General features: G+C 40.6%; 1 protein-coding gene across 6 annotated transcripts in view; it reads left to right on the top strand.

Annotated features, from left to right (window-relative positions):
• Positions 1–20,264, top strand: part of LOC122986693 (vacuolar protein sorting-associated protein 13B-like) — a 342,876-nt gene that overhangs the window by 106,514 nt on the left and 216,098 nt on the right. The gene's annotated exons all lie outside the window — the stretch shown is intronic.

The raw sequence follows: 20,264 nt of genomic DNA, 5'->3' as shown, positions 1-20,264 counted from the left end.
TTCTAAAGTCACATACAGGCTAACCAGAGTTCAGAAGGATGCCGAATAGGCCTAGCAAAGCAGTATTGAAGCAAGCTGACTGGAGCTCTGTGCCGGTAGCCAAACCAATATGTGTCTCGCCGCTTGAGTGCCCATCAGAAAACACACGGTGGGCGTGGGAAGGGGATGAGAGCCCATTAGCTTCTTCACAGCTCAGCTGCCGCGGCGCGCCTCCTCCCTCGTACCGTGCCCTCCCCTCGTCTCTTCTCCCATTCCTCCTACACTCCCCTCCTGTTCTGCCCTCCACACACACTTTCCCAGGCTATGCTGTGGCCCAAATCAGTCTGTATGCACACACAGTGGACAAATTTTTACCACACGGAACTGCAGCAGCACCAGCTCTTCAAAAGACAAAAAGGGGAAATATTAAAAGTTAGTGGGCAAAGTGCAGTCCCACATAAAGCAGCAGTGGTGAGGATGAAAAGATGAAAAGGGGGTTGGGGGGGAGCTGAAATGCAATCTTGGGGTCAGAAGGGGGAAAAAATGATATTCTTCTGACGCTGATGTGGAGATTATTACTGGAGCTCTGTATTGAGATGTAATTTATTAAGCTAATGGTGGTTGTGGGGTTGTGGTGTAGATTTGGGTGGGACAGTTGTGGCGGTGAGAGAGATTTCTCACAAGTCTCAAAGAATAAAAATGGCAAAGTAATTAACAGAATCAGCCAGTAGGAACCAGACTGGGGGGTGGTGGGGGGGGGCGGTCAGTGTGGCTCAGTCAAGAATGGAATGTAACGCAAGCCGCACTTATGTTGAATTCTCCCATATAACTAGCTTATTCTTACACACTCTCATTGACACACAGATGACTCTCAGTAGTACCAATTACAGGGTCTTTGGCCTTGTTCAAGGTTGACTCATGTTCAGAAACTCTGCTGGAGCTAGCAGAGACCGCAGTTTAGAATCATCCGTTTCTGGGAGATAGAAGAGACAGGAAAAACGGGGATTATGCAAGGCTTTGTTTGCATCACCCTGACCCTCTGTTGTTCAAAGTGTATTTCTTTCTTACATCCAAAACCACTGTGATTTGTCCCAGTGACAGACAGACTAAAGAATGGCTTCTCAGAGCCTTCACTCTATCGTCACATATTTATCCCCTAAATATGGAAGCAGTTCCCCCGCCTGAGAGTTCTGTAATTCTTCTCGTTTTGTATGCAGAGCTTTCATTTGTCTTCAGAGTCCCCCTCAGACCACACAGGATCATCTTTGGCGTCACTTCCCATACAAGAACCAAAATCACGTTGGGATGACTAAGTAAATGCAGGTTTAACCAGCTAGCGGCAGTAGAATGACTTGCAGAGGAAATGAAACAGATTTCGAGCTTCAATCTATAACTTTCTGTATGTCCAAACTACAGACAATAATGATGAAATAATAATGATAACTTCAAATTCACTGGTTTCAAGTTTGCTACAGTTTGCTTTTTAAAAAAAATAAACCTATGCATATGTGACTTTCATGTCACTGGCTGTCAGCAGTTGAACTGTATAAGCTTTGACTTTTAACAATGTTACCGGCCAGGGGAGGGGAATGTTGCCAAACAAAGGTTTTTTTCTGTCACCCTCAGCTGTAGGATTAGACTGATTGGTCTTTATGGACCACAGTGTGAATAAGGTGAGACTTTCATAAAATTCCTGTTAATCCTTCATCGAAGATACTGAGGGTAGTAGGGTCATATGCCTTCAGAATTCCAATCAAACATGGACCAGCCTTTCATTTATATTAATTATAAACAGACATATGCACATACTCACATACAGTCTGAGGATGATGTCACTGTTGTTGAAAATAATGCTAATACAGTCACACCAAAAGCCTTGTCAACATACTGTATTTATAGGAAAATATAAAGTGTTATGTCTTTGTATATTTTAAAATGCCATTTATTATTTTTCCAAATTTTTACTTTGCCCTTGCTTTTTTGATGAACGTCTATATTTGGCAAGCAATATGTTATAATTCACTTTTCTTTTTTGCTTTACTACAAAGTCATTTTAAACATGTTTGCTTTAAGTTTCTGCATTGCATCAAGTGCTCCATTTCTTACACAACTGTCAGATTGTTCTTAAGTAAGAAAAATACCTCAAATGGATTTAAATTGCCCTAAACCTTTTGCTTGTTTAATTTTTATGCTAAAGTACTTTTTGAAGATAAATGCTATATATTAATCTGTCTGCAGACGGCTCTCACTATGACATTTTTTCCACTATGCATCAGGCTATAACATTATAAGGTGTCTAACTCACATCACAGTAATCATTGAGATTGTTTATATTGAAAACAACAACATTTAAATTGATTATGTCAAAGTTTGAAATTACTATCATATGTCCTTGCTCCTTAAATGTCTTATTGCTCCTTAATGGCTTATTTAACATCTGATTTGCTTTCACTGAAAGTCTCAGTGATGAATTCTACATATTAATCTCTTTGTATTTGATGATTTGGCCTCCAATTTTTTATTAGCCACAACTCTCTGAATATTTGCAGATTCTGTTTTATTTTTTCATTTTCACTTAATTGCAGTTCATGTCCCTGCAAACAAACTCAAATGAACAGATGCACGCATCAGTGGATCATCACAACCTTTTAACTTTGTACCTAGTAGTTAGTTTTTAATGTGTGATCTTTCTGATGTTTATTTGGTTGTATGAAAGGTGCTGTAAGGTACGCTACGGACATTTTTGTCTGTACTGAACTGTACATGGGTCCACATTTACCCATGTAAGTGATAGCTTTACATATTGCAGGCTACAGCTTTCTGTGTGCTGTATATGTTTTTAGTCATACAGTTTAAGTTGATAGATGGCAGACATACAAATTGAAGCAGAGGATTTAACAAGTCAATAAACAAAAATGCAGGCATTTGACTTTTGTTTTTGTTCTTAGTTCTGATCTTTGCATTTGTTTTGGGCTGTATTTGTTCCTTTTTTGGAAAGGCTTGCAACGCTAGCATGATCTGTACAGCAACATGTACAGGTTATGTGCAAAGGAAAATAGGCACGTGGTTGGACAGACGGGCAGTGAGTAGTTTCAGAGAAACAAGAACTTTATATATTGTATTGAATGATAGATTTATTGATGTTAATGCTAACCTCTACACTATGCTACCCTTGGTGTCAGAGTGTGATTGAGGTGCTTTAGCTCAGTTCTCATCCATAATGGCTGGAGGAAGTGGGTGCTCAGTATCCTGGTTCATGTCAACCTGTCCACTCTGCTGTCCACTGCTGACCCGGGACAGAAGGGGTCAGCCCCCGATGATACTCCTCCCTGTTGTTTTACTTTCTGTTTTTCTGTACAGTGGTTATGTTCATAATTGGCAAGATGTGACAGGAATTAGAAAACAAATTCTGGAAGTGAATAGAAACACTTTTATTGTGTCTTTCTTTTATTTGCTTTCTTCTCTCCACTCTTTCTCTCTCTCTCTCTCTCTCACACACACACACACACTCTCTCTCTCTCTCTCTCTCTCTCTCTTTCCTCCTCTCTCTCTCTCTCTCTAAGCACCAGCAGTGCAGACCTGTAAGTGGTGTTATTTGTCAGTGATTTAGTGTGTCCTTCTGCACTCAGAGTGGAGTAAACAGACCACAGGTACAGATCCCTGTACTGGTCTACCCCCCCCCCCCCCCCCCCCCCCCCTCCCCAATCACTCTCTCTGCTCTTTACTTGGCTCATCACACCCCTTTGCCCTCCATCTGTGACTCTCTGCTCTTCTTCCCCCTTTCCAACCTCCTCCCATGCTCTTCTTCTCCCTGAACCCTCAGAACTGATCCCAGTCTCTTACCCTCCACCCTCTCACCCCACTTAACCTTCATTCACTCTCCTGCCAGGTTGGGCAGGAATGTTAATGGAAGTTGTCAATGAGAACAGAGGTGATTGGGAGCTCCATCCAGGGCAAGCTCCAGTGACAGAGGTTCTGGCCCAGAGAGAGTTATGGTCTCTTAGGTGAGGAGAGCATCCTACTCCCTCGGCCCCTCAGCTTCTCCTGGAAACCTGAGCCTTAGTGTTTCTGAAGGCCAGGCAAGGCCTTGTGACTGGTCATCTTCAACTCAACTAAACTTTTATGGCCAGTTGTCATCCTCTGACTCTGAGCACTCCTTGTTTTTGTTCTGTTTCTCTTCTTTTTTTCTCTCTCTCTCTCTCTCACCTTATATAGCTTAGAGATGGGCCCAAACAAGCATAGTCCAAAATTTATTTTCATAAGTCAGATGCTGATGGCAATTTTACACAAAATGAAGCTTGCTAATTTGTAGCTTCTCCAACTCTGTTTACCTCTCTCTCTAACCTTGTTCCTTTACTCTAACCTGGGTTTCATATGTATCACTTACTCTCCAGCCTTATCGGCAGCATCAGAATTTTGGGGTTACTCATGCCCTTTGCTTCTCTGGGGTTTCTTTTATTTTCACAGGAAGAGAAATAATAAGGCCTAAAAAGACCATTGCCCCCAAAAAATGTCATGGCTCATAAACATATTTTTTGACATCTAGATCTTTGCGAGATCAGAGAGCGAGAACGAGGGAGACGAAGATGGCGACACACCTACCTAACGACACACTTATTACAGAAATTAATAAGGAAAACATTTTTGCCATGAAATCTGATCCGGTGTTTTGAAAGCTGTGGCTAATGTGTCTCTATACCCACTGTGTGTATTAGCTTAATCAGCTTTTAGACTGCATAAACTGTCTGGACTGGGAGGGTGTTTTGACACTCAGCCTGGGGGCTACATATTTGCTTCTGTGAGACTGATCTCCACAGCCAAGGTGTAGACTTTGCTCCGGGGGCCCTCGGAACTCAGAGCCCCTTGTCAGCTCCGTGGTTGACAACACCATTAGGGGCTTTCTTCTCTGGTATGCCTGGGAAAGACGGTCAAGGCCTATGACATAAGATTTATACAGTATGAATGTGTGAGCTCTTGCACCACAGTGGTTTAACGTACGAGTGTGTGGATATCATATTAGTTTGTGTTGATGTATTTTAGACCGATGTGAACTGTGGGTCGAGCGGGAGCTGTTCTGGTATCAAGATGTTCCTGATACAGTTTCTAGCACTTTCTGTCCTGCTGGGGGGAAAAGGCGTGAAACCCCCTGAATTAGGAGGCACACCGGCCAGTAACCAGCAGGCAGCTAATTTATCTGATTGAAGGTGAGATGAAAGCAGTGGGGTGCACTTTAAGCTCCCTGCTGTTGTGTGACTGTGTGTGCGCTTATGTGTGTGCATGAAGAATGGGAAGTATGTATGTATTATGTACCCATGTCTAGAACTGTACGTTAAACTTCCACAGATGGTTAGAGTTTCTGCTGCGCTCCCGTTGGTCACCAGCAGCCAGAAGCTCCCGTCTCTCCTGTCTGTGTGGGCATGCAATCTACTTTGTCTTTCAAGAGAATGAGTAAAGATTAAGCTTACATACATCACACACAGACTATATGTAATATATACACAAATGCATACAAGGAAACACACAAACCTTTACCCCACAAAAGAAAAACAGCCGCAGGATGAAACTTCAACTCTAGCCTCTGTCAACCCCTTGCAGCACGGAAGTAGTTAAGGGTCATTACAGCATCAAGCCTCTCCCAGAGGAGAGGAGGTTTTGAGGGGTAGTGTGTGTTTGCCAGGAAGGACACACAGGATGATTGGGAAGAATTGCATAAATCCAAAAAATCTGGGATTTTGCAGAGCATCTGTAACTGCTGACTAACCATGACAGTGCATTACAGTGTCTCTGAGTGTGGATGTATGAATGAGTATGACTCGTACATGATCATGAAATTTAGAGTTTAATCTTTCATTATCTTTCAGTTTAGGAAAGATTTATGAAAATGTGGGTGAATATCTCACCGATCCACAGCATCCTGAGATGTTGAAACAACCTTAGTCATATTTAACAATGAAAATCAAAATTATAGTGGAGATAGTGAGTGTATTTGAGTAGAGAAGGGGGGGGTAGGGGGGGAGTTGTGACAGACAGCATGAGGGGAGGAAGGGAGACTGCTGATTGACTGCTGAATGAGTCTGCTCTGTTTAAAGTGTCACTATGAGGTCTGGTTTTTGGACAGGCAGAAGATCTCTGGCCAGGTGCAGACACTAAATCCAGTCTGCTTCTCCACACAGGGAGATAGATGACTTGATGTCTACATGTGTGGTGCTCTGCATTCAGTAGACCAGAACACACAGGGGCCTGTTACCTCATACAGAAAATTCAATATGACTCAATGCTTACTCAGTGAATACGATCTACGAGATATGAGTAAGAGATTTTAGGCAACATAGATGCAAATTCTTCATTATCCATCATAATCCATTATGTTTCCCACAATGAGTTGATCCTGTTGTCAGTCCTTCTTGTGTTAGGATAGAACATGTGTGAAAAGTGCATGTAGCTTGTTGGTGACCAGTCATGTTGTATTTTATCCGTTCATAAATTGTTTTGCACCAACAAATATTTCTGTCAACCATATAGTTTGAAGATTTTGTGGGAAACACCACCTCTAGTGGATTTGTTGGAAATGCATTGGGTGGATAACCGTTGGTTGACCCCCACCCTGGTCACTATTACACTGGAGCATAAGTTAGAAATATTACGCTGTTTCAGTATAAGTTATAGGCTTTTTCTCCTTTATCCTTGCTATATCAACACATTGATCTAATTCTCATTTTCTCTCTGATTAATCGCCATGTTTTGTGACTGCACTATTGTCCTCTTGGTGCACTTTGCATATTTTTCACATGCTGTCACTTTACCGCTTCTTACAAATCATTAAAACTCAAACGGAGAAGTCTTTTATCTATGTAGACATGTGCTAATGCTGAGTTTTGTTGTGGTGAAAATCTTGGAGCGTAACAGTCTGCACAAAAACCATTGTGTTTCGGCGCATGTGTGTCTGTGTGTACTTTCTGATGCAAGTGGGTGTCCGGGGTTTGTGTGCCTTTTTGTTGCTGAACTTGGCGGCTCTTGTTAAGTTCTCCAACATTACAGGATCATTGAATCACTCTCACCCTTTCACCTCCATCTGCTTCTGACAGACAGGCACCCTGCCTGTATGAGACAGGGTCTAAACGGGCGAAGCAGCATAGCGACGTGTGACAATCCTGAAAGGGTGGAAGGTCCCTTTAGTGAACTAATAAGCCAGGCTAATCTGTAAGCCCTGTGATGGCCAACACTCTCCCACCACCTCTGCCACCTCCAATGTGTTGGCGGCAGCATTTCAGCACCACTGCCTCCGGATCCCTCTTAGCCTCTGAGCCAGTCAGTCGCCCTGTCAGTCCAATCTGCCCAGTTCGTCAGTTTTGTTTAAGAGGCTCTTTAATGCCCGTTGATTAAGGTGTCAAAGGTCACACCATCATGCTTTTCCACAACATGTAGGGGGGCGTAAGGTGGGATGGTGGAGAGGAGGGGGTGTGCAATGGTGTGATAAGAAGCAGACGGGGGAGGCTCACCAAAGGGACCTTATCACCAAGTCACATGGTGGATTTATGACTCTATAGTCTCTACTCTATCCCTAAGCAAAAACACTCCACTCCACTACAGGTTTGATACAATAATGATACAAAAACTTGCTCTTCATCCTTAAAAAAGAGGAAAATTAAATATATAATTTTCATAGAAAGCCAACCCAGTTTAGCCAGTAAGCCTAGTTTAGGTCAAACTATGTAATCTTCATAGAAATCATAGCCATGGCTCTCAGTAACCAATCTCAAAACAAACCAAGAAAGATCCCTGCCATGACAGGTAGGTCTGCCCGCTGTCGTCTAGTCCTCTAGCCTTGTAAACCTCTAACCTTTGATGGTCTGTCATTGTAGCCCCTGCAGTGACAAGCTTACACTGCTGTTCACACCTCTTTTATCAGCCACCAGTTCTTCTCTGCTATCAGAAACCCTCACAGGAGCTTCCTCTGTGGCCACAGGGAAGCTAGAGAGGCTACAGAGCTCAGAGCCAGAGGCACACTGTGTCCAAGAGAGAGGCATATCTGCCAAATTAGTTTATTTGTATAGATTTAGAATCATATATTATATGGTTAGATTTAAGTTAGTTCAATACATGTATTAAATTATAACTTTAGAATTTAAGTGTTAATATGATCTGTGCTGCCTGCCTAAATCCAGTGTAATCCAGGGAAATGAGATGAACAAACCTTTTTTGAAAGGAAGATGCCTTATCATGACATCCAACAGATCCCCTCAGCTGGTGCCCACACAGTAGGTGGTAGGGTGAACATGTGGGCACAGAGCAGCCTGAAAGAGAGCTACCAGGGTATCAGGGATGTAGAGGATTATCTCAGAACATTGCTGAACCCCCTACTGCTATCCAAGGTGTGAACATGGGGTCACCCGTGCCAAGGGAGGGAAAGAACAGCACAGAACAGCAGGGTACTGGAGACGGTTGTCAGACAGACAGACAATGGTTAGATGGTCTTACTCCACTAGCTGGTTGACATTCTGGGTAGTGGACCACAGCTTCACATAAGCTAACCTCTCGTACTGCTGTTTTTGAAAGCATAAAATGAAATAGGAAAGAAAAAAACGGTGCTTTATAAATAAAATGTATTATCTTTTATTAAATTTGAGTGAACCAGATGAAATAAGTTGTTGAAAAAAATGCAATGCAGAGTGTTATTTTGTTGCAGTGTATTGTAAGGTGCTCTCATGTATTTAAATAAATTACAAAATTTTCAAAATACCTTTCAATTCAAACATTTCAGTTGTCAAGAATTTATTTTGAGGCTGCTGCAAAGTAGCTGATCCTGGCTCCTTTAAATAGGTATACAGAACACATCATGCCATACCTGTGAAACTTTTTCCATGTGGAAGTCTGCACATACACACACAAATGAGATACAATGGACACATTAAAATGGAACTAATGTGAAACCACTGCAGCAAGCTGCCACTGAGTTAAAATGCAACACTTTATGGACAATGGACAAATTTGGTCTTGAAACAGCGGCTTAATAAACACCATTTGGAACTTGAAAAGAGTGCGGCATCGTGGCTGTTTGTGGTCTCCACTTTAATGCATGTGAGTAATTACTAGCAGCTTTTGAAGTGAGCACACAAAAATGTTGCAGAAAACCCAATTACTGAATGGGGATTGGAGGGGGAGAGATATACAGAGGAGAATTAAAGGGCTAGAGGATTGTTTTGATCCGGTTTGCTTTGTTTTTGTACTAGTGTTAAATTATTAATCACTCTGATGTTAAAAGTTGTTTTACAGGTGTTCATTTTTGGTTATTTTTTCCCAGTTACGGTTTTCACAGATACTATAAAAATAGAAATCAGGCTTCTCTGACTCAGTATTGCTCTGAGCCTCTCGTGTGTTGGCACGATTGGCCTTATACTGAATTGTTTATTGCCCATGCTTTGTCAGGATGACACAGCATTGGGTGGAGTGAGTGTGTACTGAATTCGGTTGGAATTGGTTGCGGTTTGGTAGCAAGTACTACAGTAATACTAGGCTTTATATGAGTGTGTGTTTCTGCTGTGCCACATGTGTTGCACTGGTCACTGGGCTCCTCATCTTTGTGGTTTGCCCTTCGCAGGCTGCCATTTAAACAGTCAGGCAGAGAGAAAAACAGTATGAGGCAGAGAGACATGTTAAGCATTGAGGAGTTCAGTATGGGGTATTAAGACAGACAAACAGGCCATGGCTTAGACATCTGGGCTGGCAGAATATCACACACATAGAAACTGGGAGTTGAACAGTGTGTGGCAGAGATGGTAGGAACCAGGGCAGAATGTTTGAAAGAAAAGCATACAGACAGTAAACAGAGTGTAACAGGGATAGCTTTGTTGTGAAATGGGATTTTAAGTTTCCCATTAACAATTTTTCCATTAGTGTCTCCTAGAAATATTCTGTTTCAGTACTGTTATTTATTTGCCTTTTATGTAGTAGCCAGGTAGCCATATCGACATATTTCAGCACAGCAGCTTACACGTTTCAGTTAGGAAAATTCTCTCTTTCCGACAGCTGCCTCAGGATCTTTCCGCAGGTCATTGTCCAGTATCATCCTCTGTCACACCTGACAGCGTAACATCACCTACTGTAGGTTACAACATTCCCTCCTCTAATTTCTCAGTGAGTCACACCTCTATTCCTCTCCCATTAGTCCTTGACTGCTTTCCTTTAGACTTTTTTTCAGTATCTAATTTCCTGTCAAACTGTATATTCCCTCCTTATTTCTATCATAGTACAGCACTGCTCTGATGACGTAGTACTATTAATCTTTTCTATCTGCTTCAGGTCCTCTAATATCACAACTGACAGAGCTGAATTTGTTTTTGTCTGCAAATTTCCAGCCTGAAGCTCCACAGCGTGAGATTCTTGTGAATGAAACAGACTGTAACAGGTAGACTTATATGGCTGTTTAAGGATCGATTACGCAAATAATGAAATGTCACAAATGTGTCTCCTCATGAATAGTTGGCATCGATCAGGCTAAAACAAGTGATTTAGACTTGCAGGAAACAGTAAGAAATTCAGGAGAAGAATATGAAAATGCTCTTGCATGAGGCCCACTGTGTGTGATAGCCCACAGACGTGACCATTGTGGTTGTCACCAATGACAACTACAATGGTCATTGACTGTCCGTGTGGTCATACAAACTTGTGGTACAGAGAGCAATAGTACAGACATCTTCCTCTGCAGTGTATGCAGGACCCAGCAGCTCACTGTAGCAGTAAAACATCCAGGCCTGTTTAAGGAACGGGTCACTGCAGAGACACCAGGGCGCCTCCCTCTGGGACCTGTGGTTTTACTGGGACAGCTCTTTGGGAGGCCAATAGTTCTTGTTTGTGTTTGTGTGTGTGTTTGTGTGTGTGTGTATACATCTGTGTTTCTATGCACCACCATTCAAAGGACAGTGCTGGCAGACAGACTTTAATATTTTTAGTACACTATCTAAATGAAGATTTGATTGTTTGGTCTGGTTCGCTAGAATGCTGGTCAGTATTTGAAGAGTATAAAGGTCAGAGTGTTGTTATTTGTTAGGTTTTTTGGAAATGATGATTCTGTTTACTATTTCAATCAACCATTAACTTTTTGGCTTACAGGTGAGAATAAGTTGGGTGGTCTTTAAATGGACTTCTCTTATTTAAGCAGTCTGGTTTTGTTTGACACTCGGTGGCCTTAATCTTTCGTGTTATTTCCTGCTCTCTGCAGTTGTATATATGCCTCAACTGTCCTAAATTCTTTTCAGACATCCTTCTTTCTACTTTCCTTTTTATTTTTCTTAACCCCCACTCTCCCCCCCCCCCCACCCCATTCTCTCATTCTTTGACACTCTGACTTTGCTCCTGCCTTATCTTTTTTTTCTCTCTATCTCTCCTCCACCTATACTCCCTCCTCCTTCAACCCCCACCCCCATATTCCCTTTTCCCTTCTCTCTCTGTTAGTTCTTTATGAGGAGGCCTCTCTGACCTTTGTTAGAGTTACATCACTGCCCCCTTGTGGTGTGCTGTTCATAATGTGGTGCCCCCCACCACCACCACCACCACTGTCTGCTTGATGGTGGACCACCCCCCTGGGCACGACAACTATATCAAGTAAATTATCCTGGGATTCATTGTGCAGTATAAAGAAACAGAGCAAAGCAAGTAATCTCTGGTGTTTTATTTAACACTTATTTAAGTGGACCAGGTTTGGATGACACACACAGGTCTGTATGACCTTGCAAAAGTAGTCAGGAGTTCAGGAGTTTGCTGCAGACTCACTTTTAAATAAGTCATTAAACATGGATTTGAGGGTGTAATTTTAAAGCAGCTTATTAATACATGATTCCTAGGTCTTAGTTCAACAACATTTATCAGAACATTGTTGTGACTCAGCCATGGACACAGCCTTGATTATTATCTCTGTAAATGATGTGATTTACAAAACAAAATCATGTCTTGATGATGAGGACATGAGCTGATACATAGTAGGCAAGTGGACCAAATCAGTATTAGTGTGAATGAAAAGAATTGAATTGTTAATAAGAGTGTGATCATTCTCTTCCATATGTTAAACATGCTTTATTTCTCACTGGCACTTTGTCATATGAAACTTTTAGATTAGTGTTTTCCTTTTGAGGAAATGATAAAGGCACAATGTAATAATCTGAAGGGAGTTCAACAGTAGTATACACAACAGGAAGGGAGAGGGCCAGAAGTCTAGTGTTGTTTTTATTTTATTATTTATTTATTTTTCTTAGAAATAGCCATGATCATACCCAGTTACTTTCCAAATGGAACTGACTTTCGCCCAGGCGAGTACACACAGGCGCATATAAATATTCAAGATGGTTGTGTGAAATACTCTCATAAACACATCTAGCCTCGGCTGTGCGCATGTGTTTGTGTCTATGTGTGCTCGTGCAAAATGTTGTGTAAATGCTGCAAAGCAGAAGGAATGTGGCCATTCAGAGGTCCTCTCCTCTCCAAATAAATATTTGGTGATGACAATATCGGAGATATGTTAAACACGAGGAGGGTAATTTTCTATTCAAATAAACCTCTGCTCTGGTGGTGGTGAGGGGGGCACAGATGTGTCTGTGTTTCTGACATGCTGGAAAGAAAGAGAGAATGATGGAGAGAGAGATAAAGACTTGCTGATATATAGAGAGAAATAAGTAAAACTCTGTAGTGATATTGACAGTGTTTGTCATTTTATTTGTTTACGGTCATGCATAGTTTTATAAGGCTGCTGGAGGGTGAAGGGAGCTGATGGTAACAGAGCCAGTCTCATAACAGTAAATGGCTATACTGCATCTACATACCCCTTCACTGGTCAGCTGTTTGTGACTCCCTTTGCATGATTTTGCTACTGTCATTCAGTACACTACAATAAGTAGTGATTTGTGATCTTTGTTTTGATTTATGTATTATTTTTATATGTTATTATGATATATCCTGGTGGATTTCCTTCCATGCCTCACCACTCTCTAACTGCCTATTGTGTTCTACAAAGTGCATAATAGCTGCTTTGACTAGAACATAGAGTGCCTTACATAGCTGCCAACATTTAGCACTGTTCAATGCTTTATTGTAGAAATTTCATGTAATCTAATGGTGTTTCAGTAATTAAAGAGAAATATGAAGGGGAGAAGAAGAAATTCTGTCAGATGATGGGTGAGGCTTTCGGGTGTTGTCAACAGTGTCCTCTGAGTTCAGGTGTAACTTTATGAACTCTGATTCAGATCTCTCTCCTCCAGTACGTCTCTTACATATTAGACTGATTAAGATGAGGCGGTGTATTTTGAACTGTGGCTTTTGCTCTATAAATTAGTTCCTTGTGAACAATGGCTCATTTTTATGTAACTTTATTTAATTAAATTGATATTCCTCTATGAGATTAAAGATTAAAATAATTTTTAATCTTCCAATAAATTTTGTCACTATTGCCACATTCGTGATATTTTATAGAGTTTCCTCATCAGATGTGGCCTTGTGTTGATCCTTGGCTGATTTTGATGATAGTGTGTCTGCAGAATTATTTTGTTTACAAAAAACATAAATATTACACTATGAAGTTATCACAACCTGAGATCACAGTACACAGTTCAAAGTGAGCATCTTGAAATTACTGTAATATTTTATAAACTCCGAACCAGACATGACATGGAAGTGTGGTACTTATGCTGAACTTTGTGAATTCCAGACTGTTTTCTCAGTCTACGCCTCATTTAAATAATGATGTTTTCTAATGTCAGGTAAATTCTGTGATTCTTCCTCCTCAATTTGTCATTTGCACCTTTAGAAATATGATGTTAGTATTGAGCTTTACATCATGTAATACTCTCAAGTTGTTTTGATTTAAACCAACAGCAGTATATACTATAAAAATACACAAAACATTTAATATTGTCATAGATAATCAGTTCCACTTTTATATTGTCTTGCCTCTTATCCAAGTCTGGGTCATGTTGACAACAGGGCAAGAAGCCCACACATCCTTTTTCTTAACGGCTTCCTCCTAAACACTCCAGGACGGGTGAGAGATGTCATTCCTCCAGCATCTCCTGAGACTGTCTTGTTGGTGCCCAAACACTCTCATCTGGCACCTCTCAACACAAAGGAGCTGTAACTTGATGTGAAGGTCCTCCCAAATTGTTGGACCCTTTACTGTGTCATGAAGAGTGAGACCGCAACACTGCGCAGGAATCATGTTTAGACTGCTTGGACCTATGGCTTGAAACCATAGATGAGGGTCACAACATGAGAGCATTGCTTTGTTGCTCATCTCCCCTTTTACCACCATGGTCCATTACAATACATAGTGTATTATGTAGGATGTACCCCAAACACGGCAGATTTTTCTGAGGTATCATGGGCTCCAAGGAGGTATCCTTTCTTTGGAGTGTCTTCGTGGTTAACCGAAAGAGATGTAATCAGATGTAGTAAAGCATTTGAGGCAGGTCACAGTGGGGTGAGCCAGCAGTTTCAGAGAATATGTCCACACTCCCTTAACTTTATGGTGGGTTGGGATGACAGGAAAGCTGAAAGGGTGCAGTGAGAGGTCAGGGCCAGAGGACAGTTTCAGTATCATTGAATCCTAAATGTGAAAAGGCCAGAAGTTAACAGTAGCCTGGGGAAGTGGCTGAACTTGTCAGTTTGTGTTAAATCCATGAAGTACCAGTGTACCGATAAAGATGTTACAGTTATGGGCCTTTTAAGGTTAAAGCAGATATGAGAACCTGATGTTTAAATGAGTAAATTTATCATGTCGATCTTCATGACAAAAAATATTTTTTAAAAAGATTCATATTTCTACCCAGAATTTAATGTTGGTTAAGGTAGAAAAGCAGCTGAAGCATCACGAAGAGGCATTACAACTCTCCTTTGAAAGCTATACTGATAACATTAATTTATTTCCATAATACAAGTATTATACATGTTTTAAATGTCATGTTCTCAGTGTATGACAAAACTAAACACAATCTTTTGCCCTTCAATTTTAATCTGTTGACCTATGTGGAACTTACACATACAGTATTTGTCCACCCAAGGGCATTTCAGAGCCAACCTTTGCATTATAAATGGGTGTATGCAGCTGTATTATACTGTAATGAAACATTTTTGAAAATGTTTAGCTCATTTTACCCAAAGGCACATAAAGTAATCAGTTCTGTAATGCAAACTCCTACCCTTATAATATCCACTGGTTATGACTCAACAGCAAGTGAGTAAAACATTTAAATGTGTCTTAGAGTAGCTTTTTTTTAATTCACAATGAATGAGCAACTCTTGTGCCCTGTCCAGATGTTCTCTGCCCCAGCAGCAGCCCTGCACTGCTGCAGAGGGGCAAGACCAACCATACAATGGCCCTGACATACACTGTATGGATGTAGCGGTGGGTGTTACACCAGTGCAAGTAGTGGAACTGGGAGATGTGTCAGATGGCACGATAGCCTGCGTGCCTGAGGAGGTGCCAGGGTTTATTTGAACAGCAATTCTACTTAACATTTTTGAAAGTGTGAGTAGGGATTTATTGTTTAGCTGTGAGTCTGTCAGTGAGATTCTTATTTCATGACTTGTCTGATAGGTCCAAGAAAAATAAACCCACACCTGAGCTGGGTTTATAGGTCCGCCTGACGTCAGGCCCATTATCCCCAGCATTGACTGCACATTTTTATTCCACTACAATTTGGTGTGTGTGTGTGTGTGTGTGTGTGTATGTGTAAGGTTGTGGCTGTGTGTAATGTAATGTGTATTTGAAAGTATTGTTTTTGTATTGTGTGTGTATGATTAAGTGTCTGAAGTAGATTTGGTAACTGTGTCTGTCAATTGTGTTTCTGTCTGGTCGTTAACAGCAGCAGTAAAATGATGTGCCATTTAATATGACTACTGGTAAAATTGTTTTGTTAGGTTGAAGCACATCTGAGATATAATCTAGACTCACTCAGAAACAGGACTTTCTGACATCTGGGGTGGTGTGGAACATTAAATGTACTATATTAAATGAGAAATCGGGTGCGCTATGTAATATGTGTTGACCATTGCTCCGTGAAGCACTTTGTAACTTGTTTTGAAAAGTGCTACAAATAAAATTGTTATATTATTCTTATAATAATAATAATAATAATGATAATAATGATAATAATAATTATCATTATTATCATCATTATTTTTTTTGATTGTGTGCCCTTAGGTATGGGTGCACATTGCACATCTGTGTACAGTATTAAAGGCTGTGTGCAAACAAGTGTTATGTATTTACTAATGCATGCAAAAATTATGATTTTAGACTGTGTGTGTGTGTCTCAATGTGAGTTCCTCATTGTTCTTGTCATGAAGACTAAGCCAGGTACGTGACATCATACGGGTCAGGTCCATGTCTTGGATGCTTTGCTGCAGCATAGCTCACTATTTTGCAACACTATCTCCTGTCTGATCCAAAATTGTTTCAGGGTCCTGACCTCACAGCAACCAAAACATGAGCTGAACACAATCCTTTAAAGTTAGGTAATGCACAGCGGACCCATGTTGACCATCCCATGGGCTTGGAATGAGAGATCAGTTCATTTGAGCCTGTTGTCTGGTCTTTATTACTCAGCTCCTCTGGAGCTGAAAGAGATGACTGGCTGCACCCAGCCCAAGGCCTGGATTCCCCAAAGTGTATCACCACCAAGATCATATTAGCCCGATGACTTACAGTGAAAGTAACAAAATCTTAACACTCAGATCATGATTTCCCCTGCCTTCCGAAGAGGCTTGGATAGTTAAGTTGCCAATGAATGCGGAACAGGGTTGCATAGATTGTCTATTGTAACATTATACTGTACTTTTAATTTGGAAAATTTGAATGCTTTCTGAAGAAACAATGCATCAAAAAAGAGAGTCTGATTCCAAATTGAAATATCCACAATGGAATGTGACAGAAAAAGAATTGGCTCACCGCTGAATATAACTGAAGTTACAGTTGCTGGAGGTATGTTAGTGGTAGTTAGGGTCACGGGGAATACACTAGTGGAATACACTATTTGACATCTATTCAGCGGTTGCTGGAGGTATAGAACCTACAGGGGACTGTGTGAGTAATGGTTCTTAAGCTGGACTCGCAATGAGAAATTAGAATGTAACTTGGAGGACCTGGATGGATAGAGTGAAGTGATTAAATGGAATGGACTTGACTCAATCTGACTGTGTCTTAATATGTACTGACTTGCCTGAGCATTTACAGTATGTGGCTTTAAGGAAATAGACCAAAGTTGAACAGATAAAAAGAGATGGTCAAAAGAAGAAAGAAAAACAAAAGGAAGAGATGAGTAAGGGATCAGTCTGTGGTCAGCTTGTATTTAGCAAATCATCCTCTCCTCTCCCTTCCCTCCCCATGCTAGTGAGTGATGCTTAGGCAAAGGGAGGACTCGTACACTCATAGGATAAAAGTTGATAATCATGTTCCACCACTGGAACTCCTTTGATGTGAGCTGTTGTTGTTTCTCTGGGGCTCTCTGCCTGGACGCATCCCCTCTAGCAGCTGTGCACCGGGCAGCCAGCTTTAAGAGCACTGAGGGTAAGATGAAGTGAGGTGCACACACATACACGATGGATATACAAACTGGTTTACAAAAAGGGTACAAAATGGATTTATTGGGCATGCAGTGCTAAGATATCATAAGACTACAGTGCATATATATATGTATATGCCTCTCTCCTTGGTGCCAGCTGATGCAGGGCAAATTACAGAAAGTCAAAAAGGTATTCCAGCGCACACCAGGTTACTGGGATAGACACTATTTATTGAAGAATTACATTAAAAAACAAAAGGAGCAAACTACATGTTTTGCACGTTGCTTCATCAGTCATCATCAGAGCGAATCTGATAAAGCAACGTGTGAAACACGTAGTTCGCCCCTTTTGTTTTTTAATGTAATTCTTCAATAAATAGTGTCTATCCCAGTGTCCTGGTGTGCGATGGAGTACTTTTTGATTATTTATATATATACTGTACATATGGACACTATATTGCATTGAAATGTACTGAGGGAAGTCCTGTGATTACGTTCTCACAGATACTGATTCTGCCTATTGTCATGGCACAGGTAGTACTGGAGAAATTTGTTGTTATTGAACATAAACAGGATTTAATTAATATTAAGCCTTATAGCTATACCAACTAACAGGTTGCACCATATTCTGAGTGAGGACCAGGCTTTACTTGAACCCAGACAGGTTTGACTTGTCTACTGTGGTATTTCTAGTATCCTCTAATGTTGCCACTGATGGCTCACCGCTCAGGGTTGCTATCAGTTACTTTAGGCTAAAATATACCAGGCAGAAACTAAGCTAAAATACTTCGGGGATGAGGGTTATCATCCATTGTCCATCATCAACAAAACTTTCTTGTTACTCTGCAGCATGCCGACTCTATTGTGATTTTGTTTCATTCCTTCTCTCTCTCTGTCCCTTCCCCCCTTGAAGTCTGAGCTGGACATGCACATATTACACAAGACTCACCTTGTTTGGCAACCAGGACAAATGACAACTATCTGACCTTGCCATTATACTGACACATAGTGAGTGATTTCTTTTTTTTACCAAACATTTACTCACAAGGTTAAATTAACATATGTAGTGAGTAAAGCACTTACAACAGAAAAAGCAAAAACACTTCACAATAAAACACAAATTTTGTAAGAAAAAGGCTTACTCATTATTACTTATCATTAAAGAAAATAAATAAAAATTTTGTGGTGTCATTGGCCATAGACGCAGACCTGCAGCTATTTATGACACAGAGATAGACAGAGTGGAGCAGAGGAGAGGGACGGAGACAGCGATGTAACCTCGCTACAGCTCCACCCCTAGTCGCTGTGTTACGCTAGCACAAGTGAATTGAAGAGCAAGTCTGTTGCGTTAGGTCTGCCTACCTTCTCTGACGGATCAACCACTGGGTGATGGGAAACGCATCACCAGCTGCGCCGCTGATTTGAACGCATGGCAGGAAAGTCGCCACAGACACCTGGTTCATAATGATTATAATAATGCAAATGCAAGCGCTTTCATCAGCGGGCAATAGGCTCAATCACCATTGTGTTACCTCATACAGCGATAGATAGTGTCTTAACAGACATTTATTTAAATGAAAATCTTCAAGATTATAACTTTAAAGATTACTGCATTTCCTTATTAGAATAAACAGAACATATATAGATATCAATATCTTCAAACAAGCTCTTCAAATTGATGTATTGATGTACCATGCAAATGAGGAACTACAAGAGCAATAAAACTCAGTAACAAACTCTAACAAATTCATCTGAAACTTTTACTTGATACTTGTTTTTAATACTACTTTCTACTTTACTTCTTAAGTTTGAAGAACTGAGTAGATAATGAGCTGAAACAAACCTTCAAACTGAGTGGAGCACATCAACACTTTCCATGAATCTTACTGAGTTTAGTCCATATTCAGAAATCACATCACTCATAATCCAAAAGTTCCTTAATCAAGGTAAGGATTCTACAGTTCACATGAAGGTGGGATTGTCTTCTCCGCTTTAGTGCCCCTGTCTGGGTTGATGGAATTAGAAGCAAAACAGACAATTGTATTAATATTAGAATAGCTTCATTAACAACAAAAAACTTCATATGAATCATCCTTTTATTCAAAGTATTATTTTAAAGCCACTTATAATAATAAAAGCATAAAATGACAAGTTCCCAAACCCCCAAGTCACTGCAGCAACTACTTTAAATTTGTTTCGGTTCAATAAAGTGAAAATGTTGAATAAAGCCAATCCAAAAAGACATACCTCTGCAGAAATTCCAGGGTTGACACCAGCTCTGATGGGTAATGGATGTCGGAGCAATGATAGCTCCCAAACATCATGCACAGGGCGGTGCAAATGAAGGAGGGGATGTTGTCATTATCCACACTTAACATGAACCATTTTGAAGAATTTAAGGATCGTCCTTAAAAGAAAAAAAAACAACAGCAACAAAAGAAATAATTTTAAAAAAATTAAAACAAGACTTGTGTTCCTGAAACATTTCACAAAACAATTTGAGCATATATGTTTTTAAATTTTCTAGGTCAGTTAAGTTGCCATCATCAATACAGAGATCAGTGTAGGTGCAGGTTTAGGGGAGAGAAATGTGAGGCCTTTTACAGCCACTTCGACTAACCTTCAGAGTTTACAGCAACACAAAACATTGTGCAGCATGAATTTGTGTCCAAATAGACAGAAAAGAGAGAAAGAAAAGGAAGAAAGAATAGAGAAATACAAAAGGGAGAATGAAAGAAAGAC

This window comes from Thunnus albacares, chromosome 8 (genome assembly GCF_914725855.1).
Source record: "Thunnus albacares chromosome 8, fThuAlb1.1, whole genome shotgun sequence".
In the NCBI taxonomy this organism is placed as follows: domain Eukaryota; kingdom Metazoa; phylum Chordata; class Actinopteri; order Scombriformes; family Scombridae; genus Thunnus; species Thunnus albacares.
The sequence above is the reverse complement of the archived record's forward strand: the minus strand, read 5'-3'. Positions and strand labels throughout refer to the sequence as shown.